This window comes from Asparagus officinalis, chromosome 3, assembly GCF_001876935.1.
Source record: "Asparagus officinalis chromosome 3, Aspof.V1, whole genome shotgun sequence".
NCBI lineage: Eukaryota > Viridiplantae > Streptophyta > Magnoliopsida > Asparagales > Asparagaceae > Asparagus > Asparagus officinalis.
This window is the reverse complement of record NC_033796.1, coordinates 65,467,775-65,477,564: the sequence shown is the minus strand read 5'-3', so window position 1 is coordinate 65,477,564 and position 9,790 is coordinate 65,467,775.

Below are 9,790 nucleotides of genomic sequence, written 5' to 3'. Positions count from 1 at the left end.
CCCCTAGCGGTCTATTTATAGACAGCTATGAGCTGTCAAATCCTAACGGACGGGATTCGAGGCCATCAGTTCGCCCAAGCTCAACCCTCGCGTTCGAGTTGATTCAGCTTCCAAACGCGATGCTCACCTGCGCATTCAAATTTCCCAACGCTGGGCTCACCCACGCGTTCCAGTTCTCAAATGCAGAAGGCATCTCTGTGTTGAGACCACCATGAACAGCAATTTCTTGGTTACCAAAGCGATCAAAGCCAGGAAGAAACAAACGACTCCACTGGGGAGTCTGTTGGAGGAGTACAGATAGAGTACAGTCAACAACGGCGAAATCATCTGACTCGATCAGGCGGGAAGAGCAATCAATCCACCAAATTCTGGGATCCAAAGTATTCCGAAAATTCGTCCCAGTCAACCGCGAACTTTCGAAAACTTTGGAGGGGGTTCTGTAGACTGTCTAAAAATCACAATAGATAGCTTATTCAAACAAGCTCCGACAACGGAGGTCACAATCAGACGACTTCCCAATCACTGCATCCGCAACTCCACAATTGCCACAAACGCGACCTCACCTCTGAGATGATTGATCTTGATGGCTGTGACAACAGCATGGCTAATATCATAGCAACTATTAGAGATGCTGATGAGCAGTGGGACGATTTCAGAAATAAAAAGTTGGACTCAGTTGGTGAGTTGCTTGGTAGAGAGCTATGGGCGAATATTCATCTTTAAGACACTATGGATGTTGATTCCCGTCTAGCTCCTACAACGAAAGCTACAATCAAATAGCTTTCGGGTCGATGATCGAAACATATAGTCGAATAGTTGCTTGGTAGAGAGCTATGGGCGAATATTCATCTTTAAGACACTATGGATGTTGATTCCCGTCTAGCTCCTACAACGAAAGCTACAATCAAATAGTTATCGGGTCGGTGAACGAATGTTGCGAATGGAGGGCTTTTCACATAGATCGAGAAGAGTTACAATTCAACGACACTTCCGACGACGGATGAAAACTCTATTCAGTAGTCTTCACAATCTACAGTGAAAGTTACAATCTGACGACTTTCACACTCCACAACAGCTAAAGCCAGGATTACTGAACAACGGTCCTTGCAACGCTCTACAGAAGAAGTTACAAGTCAAATGGCTCCTTCTGAAACGCGGATGTCATCCCCGCGTCACCAAGTTGGAAATGAAGGCGACCCTCGCGTCGTCAATGCACAAGCCAAACGTGAGCGACCCTCGCGTTCAATGGTGTTCAACCAACAGCGACCCTCGCGTCGACAATGCACAAGCCAAACGCGAGCGACCCTCGCGTTCAATGGTGTTCAGCTAACACCCAACTTCGCGTCTCAATTCAAAGAACACGAAGTTGATTCTGAACGCCAGATTGGGCGTTTGACTCACTCAAACATAAGTCGAACGGTTCCAAAACCGTTTATCCCACGTTCTGAGGGATTTTCGCCCACGTAGGAGCGGATATAGGGGTCAGTTACAACCCCTTATCCCCCTATAAAATATCAACAAACTCGACAGAGTAAAAGGATCGGATTTTTGATAATCAGATCAGAGGGGTTGGATTTTTGGCATCTGAACCACACAGGTTGGATTCAAAAGATCTAAACCATACAGGTTGGAGATTTTCAGTTCTCAAACAAACTCGACAGAGTTAAAGGATCGGATTTTTGATAATCAGATCAGAGGTTGAATTCTTTATCATAAAAACCACTCGGGTTTGGAGATTCGGCAACGTCAGCAACGAAATCCTTGGAGATAGGATTTTTGAATCAACCTCAGAAGATCAAATCTGAGAGGATTCTTCGACAACAGAAAAACAGCTTGATCCTTAACCGAATTTTCGGTTCCAACAACTCTATTCACAGAGTTCAAACTCGTTCAGAGTTCTTAAACTCATTCAGAGTTATTCATAAAACTTTCCACGAAAGTTCATCGTTCCCACGAGATAAAGACGGTCGGATCGTCAACGGAGAGCAAGTTCGACGCAATCAATCGAAGGAAGCACTCCATCGCTGCCAAGAAGAACCCAGTTTTAAACAAAGGGGAAAACCAAATTCGTTTTCCTCTCTTTTGTAATCAAGTTGTAACCGAGATCAAAGGAATCAAAATCACATTTTCTTTATTCTCTTCTTTGCAATTTCCCAACAAACAAGATCTAATTTGCTGCTTCTTCGTACAAAAAAGCCAGCCCCTAACTTAGTTGAGTTTGTTGAGTTTTTATAGGTGGATAAGAGGTTGTAACTGCCCTCTAAATCCGCTCCTAAGTGGGCGTGATTTCCTCAGATCGTGGGGAAACAGTTCTGAAACCGTTCGACTCGTATTCGAACGAGTCAAACGCCCAATCTGGCGTTCAGAACCCAACGTCGCCTCTTAGAATTGAGACGCGAAGTTGGGTGTTGGCTGAACACCAATGAACGTGAGGGTCGCTCGCGTTTGGTTTGTTATAGCTTGGAAACACGGGGGTCGGTGTTGGCTGAACACCAATGAACGCGAGGGTCGCTCACGTTTGGCTTGTTATAGCTTGGAAACGCGGGGGTCGCCTGCTTTTCCAAAATTGTGACGCGGGGATGACTTCCGCGTTTTAGAAGAGATTAGTTGATCTGTAACCTCTTCTAAGAGCGTTGCAAGGACCGTTATTCAGTAATCCTAGCTTTAGCTGTTGTGGGATGTGAAAGTCATCAGATTGTAACCTTCACTGTAGATTATGAAGACTGCTGAATAGAGTTTTCATCAGTTGTCGGAAGTATCGTTGAATTGTAACACTCCTCGATCTATGTGAAAAGTCCTCTATTTGCAGCTTTCGCTCGACGGCACAAAAACTATTTGATTGTAGTTTACATTGTTGGAACTTAACGGGAATCAAACATCTATAGTGACTTTTAAACGAATATTTGCCCACAGCTCTCTACCAAGCAACTCACCAACTAAGTCCAACCTTTTATTTCTAAAATCATTACATTACTCATCAGCATCTCTAATAGTTGCTAATATTAGTCATGCTGTTGTCGCAGCCATCAAGATCAATCATCTCAGAAATGAGGCCGTGTTTGTAGCGGTTGCAGAGTTGTAGATACAGCAATTAGGAAGTCGTTTGATTGTAACTTCCATCTTCGGGGCTTGATGAGGATCAACTATCCATTGTGACTTTTAGACAGCCAACACCTAACCCTAATCCAAACCCTAACCCTAACCCTCAACCTCAACCTCACCATCAACCCCACCCTCACCTAACCCTAACCTTAACCCTAACCCCTAACCTCAACCTCACTATCACCCCCACTCTCACCTAACCCTAACCCTAACATTCACCCTCACCTTCAACCTCCACTAACTCTAACCAAAACCTTAATCATCAAACTCACTCTCACCCCCACCCCCCCCCCTCACCCTCACCTAACCCTAACCTTAACCCCTCACCTAACCCTAACCCTCGCCTAACCCTAACCCTCAACCTCAACCTCAACCTCAACCTCACCATCACCCCCACCCTCACCTAACCCTAACCCTAACCCTAACCCTAACCCCTCATATTCACCCCCACCCTCACCTAACCCTAACACTAACCCCCACCCTCACCTAACCCTCGCCTAACCCTAACCCGAACCCTAACCCCCGCTTAACCCTAACCCTAACCCTCACCGAACCCTAACCCTAACCCTAAACCTCGCCTAACCCTAACCATAACACCTAACCCTCACCGAACCCTAACCCTAACCCTAAACCTCGCCTAACCCTAACCATAACACCTAACCCTATCCCTAACCCTAACCCCCACCCTCACCTAACCCTCGCCTAACCCTAACCCTCACCGAACCCTAACCCTAACCCTAACCCTCGCCTAACCGCTAACGGCATAACACAATTAAATTTAATTTTTTTTATATCATAAATGATAATAAGATTAATATTTATTTATTAGGCGTTTGGGTGATTTTGCCACTAATTTTTGTTTATAAAATAAACACTAAAATAAAAATATTAGCAATTAAACAAATTAAAAAAATTACTCTACCCCCCTCATCTCTCCCTCTCTCGCTTCGCGACCAACACCGGCGCGCCGACGACAGTTGCTGGCTCGCCGCGCGGCCGCAGCGACAGAGAGAGGGAGAGAGGAGGAGAGCATGAGGGGGAGAGGAGATTGAGGAGGGGGAGAGAGAGAGAGAGCAGGAGGAGAAGACTAGAGAGAGAGACGAGAGAGAGAGAGAGAGATGAGGAGAGAGCACTAGGAGACGAGAGAGATGAGCGGGCGAAAGAGAGGGCTACCTCAACAGAGAGAGGAGGCGCGGCTGCGTTGCGGCGCGATGGGGCTGGCAACGGCGGCGGAGGAAGGCGGCGGCGGTGGATGAGAGACGCGGAGATCGGCCTGCGAAGAGAAGAGGGGGCGGAATTCTTGGACAAGATCTAGGGTGGGGGAGGGGGAAAGGGAGGTCAGAGAGGGGGGGAATTCCGGGAGAGGGGGGGGGAGCGGGGATTTTTTCTCAGCGGCGCGGCGACAGCCAAATTTTTGGGCGCCCGCGCCCAAAAAAATTCCTATTTGAATTCTTTAGCGACCGGAAATTTCCGTCGCTAAAGTAAATGTTTATTAGCGACAGGAAAATTTCGTCGCTTAAAGAAGCCGATTGCCCCTAAAGCATTTTTGCGAACGGACAACATATCCGTCGCTACAAATGTGATTATCCGTCGGTAAAAATTCTTTACCTACGGAAATAATAGCGACGTAGTATTTCTGTCGCTATAACTGGCCGTTATAGCGACGGAAATATCCGTCGCTATTAGTACGTAGGTAAAATGCCATTTTCTACTAGTGGTCCCCGGCACAGGCAAAGATCTCACACAAACAACAGGCGATAAACATCTGTTGTGTGTTGTTTGAAGGAATTGTAATCTTATATTTTCATTGTGTAAGAAGATCTTATAAAAAGATTGATTTTTTATTTATTTGAATTTATTGTAATGACTAAAGTTGTAATAGATTCGATAATAATAAAAACCACAATTTATGAATCAAACAGGAGGTATATTTTAATCTATGTATTTGAGTTTTATTTAATTTTATACAATATATCTTACTGATTGACCATATATTAATATGCAGGATAAGAGTAATTGTAGGCTAAATGATTAAATCAACAAGAAACTGTTATATACATTATGAGGATCTAGCAACTATAATTGGATATGATCAAGCCAGGGGTGACCTTGAGAAAGATGTGCAAAGAAGATTGGTGGTTGTGAACCTATTAATTTGGGTGATGATGAGGATAATTTTCTAGATATACACTACTTAGATGAGAATCTATCTCAACCAAAACCTATGGAAAATTCTACTACTACAACCTTCCAGTCAACTAGAGGTGTGAGCAATGTTAAAACCCTTGAAAAAAAATTAGTATAAAGGAAGAGTGTTAAAACTAACTGACATCTGAACTTATGAAACAAATGGTTGAAGAGGTAAAAGGGTTTTCAGAATCTATGAAACCAATTAACATGCATTAGACTGAGAAACTTGGAAAAGCTATATTTGCTTATAAAGCTAAGTATCCAATTGAAATATTGGAGAAGTTTTTTGATAAACTATTTTAGAATGAACAAGCCGCTAGTCATTTTAATTGCAAGACTAAGTTTGGTCAAAGGGTTCTATCGGATGCTTTTATGAAAAAAGACGAAGTAAATTCACAGAATGAAGAATGAAGAAAGTCTAGTGACTATTGGTTATATTTTGTCTGACTTTTGGGAGTACTAACTAAAATATCTACATTATCAGTTACTATTGGTTATATTTTGACTGACTTTGGTATATAAAGAATGTCTTATTTTTTGTGTGCAAGGAATATCAGACTATAGTAGAGACACTCTTACTTTTGATAGTTAAGATATCAAGTACTAAATGCAATTAAACTATTTTTTTTATTGCCTCTGAATATTGTTATTATCGGCTATCATCTTATATATTGTCATTGTGATTTTTATTACTGCTGCATATGCTATCTTAAATATTGTATTATGGTGCTATTATCTAATTGTCAGGTGATATCTTTTATATTATCATTGTCTTGGTAAATTTTTATGCTATCGTATACTTTTTCATTGTCTTGTTATTATCTAAAATATCAACTTCTATCATATACATTGTACTGTGTTATTATTGTGCTTTTTTTTGTATGCTATCATATATGTTATCATTGTGCAATTATTATCTATAGTATCAGCTACTACCTTACCTATTGTCATTGTGTAGGTAAGCTTCCATGTTTATGGTGCTTTGATGATAATCAAATTTTTTTAGTTTTTCAGATATGCACCCTGCATTGTTCAAAATGCACTGGTATGGCTATCTTTCACTTGGTAATTGATTTTCATAGCATGTAAACTTATGCTATGGTGCTATGATGATTGTCATATTATGATATATGCAACCATACATTGTTAATTCATTGCAAAGGTGAGGCAATATGGCAGCCTACAATGTTATTTGCAACCTTATTTGGTGAGACATACCGTGATAATATTGATCAAATCTGAGCACATAACATTAAAATTCTAATATAAAAATTCTCTCTAGCATGGTGATCTAGATTATACATGTAAACTGAATATTTTAGCAGAAAGGTTTTCTTTCAAATCTTTGTTTTTGTATATAGTGGTATTTTGTAAATCTAACTCTATGTTTTTGATGTATAGATATATGTTAATTTCATAAATAAACATTTATTCAAATGTTTTCTTTTAAAAAACACTTGATTCTTAGATTTCTATTTACACAATATTCTTAGATTTCTATTTACTAATTTGTATTTCTAGAGCGGTGCAATGATGATGGTCAAATGCTAAAATACGTTACTATAACACCTAGTATCACTGAATTGGCGAGACAATACAAAATGACAATGATCTATTTTTTTAATTTTTACTTTGCAGCCAACATAGGTACTCCATCTATACTGGTTAAAACTCATGTTATTAATAACTAATATCCGAGCTAATCATTCTCTAGAAAACGTACATATTATCATATTTTGCATATAATATTTTCTATCAATACTGAATTTCTTCAATTCATTTTTAAAGTACAAATCACAATGTTTAATAAAATTAGAAGCATACAAAAAAACATAGAAATAATGAACAAATTTTCCATAGTTCGACTTCACGCTTCGATTGCTTCAATGTTTTCTTTAGTTGTTTTGAATTCGCTGCTATCTTTCTCTTCAACAAGAAATTCTTCAGTCACTGGAATGCTTCTCTTCATTGCACTATCATTGTGAGCCAAAACAAAAAACTTGCATTGCTTATTTGGGAACTTTGCACATTCCCAAAAATATCTACCTTTGTTCTTCCCATTCTTACACAACTTAAAGGATGTCGAAATTTTGCAAAAACAACAGACCTCTAGTGCTTGAGACCCTTCCAATGTATTCATCTCACAATCTCACAATATCTGAAGGGGAGAACGAATTTCTGATGAGATTGTAAATTGGCTTTATTCGTACTATATATTAGGATTGGTAGCTCATATAGTTGTTGGAAAATTTGATTGTTGGAGTTTTGAAAAAAAAACTTATTTGATTGGTATATTCACCACAACGTTAAGTGGTGGATTTTTTGTCTTATATGGTGGTCATCTCATTGGGATAAGTACAATCAAGATTTCCAGGTATGTTTCAATCCCAAATAAACACAAGAAACTAGGCTCTTATTGTTTCAAATACATTGATTTCTTCTTTTCCCTAACCCAAACAAGATAAATTGATGAGTATACTTCTAATCCTTTTTTTCCGTGTGAAACAAACTAAATAAACCAGTTTTTAGAAAAGCTAAGAAAAGCATGGAAATAGTGTTTTAGCATGAATTTTCATTTCCAATTTTTTTGGAAACGAACCAAACAGACCGTTAGAATCACTAAGCATATGAGTGTCATATGAGAATATTCATGTGAAATTTTTATGTATAAATAATAAAGGTACCAAAATGTTAATTTAAACAATTTCGGTATATGAGTGCTTTAAAAAACAAGTGAGGATATTTAAGTGCAGAGTGGGTGAAATTATAGGGTGCATTAGTGCTATTTATCATATTGGGCCTAAGGTATTTCACCCTCCATTTCTTCGGCCCAACGCTCTATTGTTCCTTAAGCTTGCTACACTTCAGCATTTCATGCTAAGAGATGAACTGACGAGGACATATTTTTTATTAACTAATTGTTGTAGTTCTATGAAGAATTGTCATGGAATTATGCAGATATAGGCTGCAAAGAGCATAAATTGGAAGACAAGTACTACAGTAACTGATTAGTTTTATCAAATTCTGGGGGAAAGCTAACTTTATAGACGATTCTCAAACATAGATTTTGCATTATAAACAGAGAGGTCATATGAAATGGGAGAGGTATCATATACAAACAAACACCTACAAATTGCTATAATTAAGAGATAAAACATTGGTTCGTTTGCCATTCGTGTGTTTTCACATTTCAAACCTAATCGAAATTAAAACTATGGATGCGTGCGGACATAGAACTCCAATCACATGCATGTTCGTATCGATCCTCTTGATTCGCTCCGCACCTGTTTACGTTTTTATTTTATCGATACTCTATTATTCCTCTCTCAACAATTTGCATCTTGTATTAAAATTTTAGCTCATATAGATCTGACCAAACTTTTTTTTTTTGTATAAAGTATAATAAAATTCGTATATTGACCATTCTTTTGAGCTACATATGGGAAGTTGGACACATGCTCGAATCCCAAAACCAAGAACATGTACCATTGCCTTTTCCCTCTCTTAATTAACCAAGCATCATTAAACTAATCAACATTATCAACCCTACGCATGTGAGGCCAACGCATGCATTAGTCATCGGTTAACGAGAAACCGTCACCGTAATGGACTATAAAATACTAATGTTGGTTGAAGGTAATAAGATAATGGATGCGGGAGATTATCCTCTCATAGTTTTATCAAGGCATGATGTGTGGGAGGCATCTTGATGTCGTCCTAGGAATGAGTAAACTAAAACGAGGGCACGCTTCTTTGGGTTTGCCCCGATCTCACTTGCATGACTTCTCTTTTGTTCTCTTCTAGCTGCTTTCTTAGAAAATAAATAACGTAATTAAGAACGTCTTGTATACGGGAATATTATACGGAGGCCACCGTATATAGAAAGTATGCAGTTATTTTCGTTTAGCTCAGTACAAGAAGGTTGAATATATCCAAGGTTGTTTTCCCCTTGGTAAATTAGCAATCAAGTAGACAACGTTTACTAGATAGTTTTCTCTCTATATTTGGTAAGTTGTATTTTTAGTAGAGAATAGTTGTTGTGCGTCTCATGTGTTACAATTATATATGGTTCTTAGCGCACCAACTAACACCTATAGAAATATATTTATACATGAAATTATCCACATGTTTTGTCTAAAGAAAGTACTCAATAATTCTTGTTTATTGTATTAATGATATGCCGAAAGATGTTTGTTCATGAGTTAATTGGTGCAATATAAGAGGCCTAGAGATTAATGTATATATTGATCCAAGAGTTGTTCTTTCCTAATAAATCATCAATAATTAACCAAGTAAGGGCAATTGAATAATTTTTAAGGATATATAGTACAAAAGGGAGGTACTTGCTAATCTATTTACTAATTAATCACAAAATTATTATACTCGATGTAAATAAAGTTTGATGTAGCTTCTATATAGTAGATATAATGGTCAATCGATAGCTTCTCCTCTTAAACGAGTCAATGTATCTAACTTTTTCTGTGGATTTTGCTAACTA